Source organism: Otolemur garnettii, unplaced genomic scaffold (genome assembly GCF_000181295.1).
Source record: "Otolemur garnettii isolate 467f Iridium unplaced genomic scaffold, OtoGar3 scaffold00035, whole genome shotgun sequence".
Taxonomy (NCBI): Eukaryota; Metazoa; Chordata; class Mammalia; order Primates; family Galagidae; genus Otolemur; species Otolemur garnettii.
The window spans coordinates 1554526-1556382 of NW_003852430.1; positions in this window are offsets into that span (position 1 = coordinate 1554526).

The window sequence follows — 1857 nt, forward strand, 5'->3', positions numbered from 1 at the left end:
AGAATATAGCACACGTCTTGGGTGCAGGTCACAACTATGAGAAGGACTCTACCTAACAAATGCAAAATTGTAACCTAGTTGTTTGTACTCTCACATTAATTTGAAATTTAAAAAATGCCCCACCTTAGTCAGCCTTTCATTTGTGAGAGATTGGCCAAACTTGGACATAAACATCACTCTCTCTCTCTGTCACCACTGTGGCTGGTTGCATTTTGTCTTAGTGTGGAACCTGTAAGTCACACCATCAGGCTCATTAAAGAGATTCCTCCTGCAGTTCTCCAGTCATCACAGTGAGCTCTCGATGGGGCACCAGCCATGGAGCAGACACACGACAAACGGAGGGAACGCAGCACAAAAGGAAGATTCAGAGGAGGAAACTAACAGCCACACCCCAAGGACAAACCAACTAAAACAAAAGAAAGACAGAATAACAGCTAATGCGACCTTTAAACTCAGTCTCTGAGACAGAAGGGCAGGTCCTCAGGACACATCCAGAAGATTTTTACATTTGAGCTCGAAGCATATTTTTCTGGCTTCCTACTTGAAGGTCTCTGGTTATGGCGCCAGGCACTTTGGACCTTCCTGAGTGGCCCACTGATAGACACGAGGCTTTGTTCCTAAAAGGTACATCCACTTGCTCAGCAGCAGTGACTATAGCTTCAGGATCAGACAAGTTTAGAGACAGGTAACAAATCTCAAGAAAAATAAACAGGGCCAGAATCTGATAATGGGTACAAAGTTTTCTACTGAAATAATTTTCTTTCTATAGCTCCCCCCAATATCTACCAAAGATAATTACAATGACACTAATTTGTTTGGAAAAATTGGTCTAGTCGCATTAAACTTGGCATGATTGTTTACGTGAGTGCTACAAGAATGGTGAGGGGCCATGTAAGTTCTTTTTAACTCTGCTTTCCTGGAACATGCAGTCAAAAATCTCGGATTAGACTTTTAAAAGCCTCTCCAGGCAAGGAAGCCATGCCAGGAGCTTGGCATCAGATCCCACTGCAGATTCTATGCTACTGAAATTGGACGGGGTTTCCTCAACTGTCTCATAAAGATGCGGCCACAGTTGCTTTACTGTCCTCACCATCCAGCCGAGGGCGGTGCGTAGGGGCTGTGAGGTCTCCAGGCTCAGACTCGGGTCCTCAGCCCTGGTGGCGCACACAGCTGTGCAGCCCTGGCCGCCCAGCGGGGCCACGCCCCACACCACGAGCCCACTCACAGGACAGGAGCAGACACAGTGGCCCTGGGTGTTATTAGGGGCTTCCAGGGCTCTGTGGAGGGCAGAGGAGAGACCACGGGTGGGAGTGAAGTGTGGCCAGGTGGGAAGGAGCCTGCTGGAAGGAGCCTGCTGGTAGGAGCCTTCCAGAAAACCTGCCCGGGCAGGAAGCTAAGACGCCCTGCCATGATCTGGGGGTGACTGGCTGGTGATCACGGGAGAAGAGAGTGGAGGATGCGTGCCACACACAGGGGGAACCGACTGAGGAATTTAGAGAAAGGCGGTGACGTTCAGATTTGTGTTTTACAAAAACCACTCTGTTGCCTGTGGAGCAGAGATCAAAGGGAAGCGAAGCTGCAGTCACGGAGCCCGGGAGTCTCTACTCCGCACCCCTCCACTGTGCGGGCTCCCCGAGAGCAGGAGACTCGGGGCGCCAGAGCCCAGACCTGCCGGCAGGTCAGCACTGTGGGCCCAGCATGTGGCAGAAGCGAGACACGGCCCGCAACCCAGCACTCTGGCACGGGACAGGCAGGGAGAGAATGACTGTACACATGTTTAGTTCAATGTAATTCACACCCACGGTCTGTAATTCGGAAGCCCAGGCCTGAGTGGCACCGAGAGAACTGAGAGTAAAC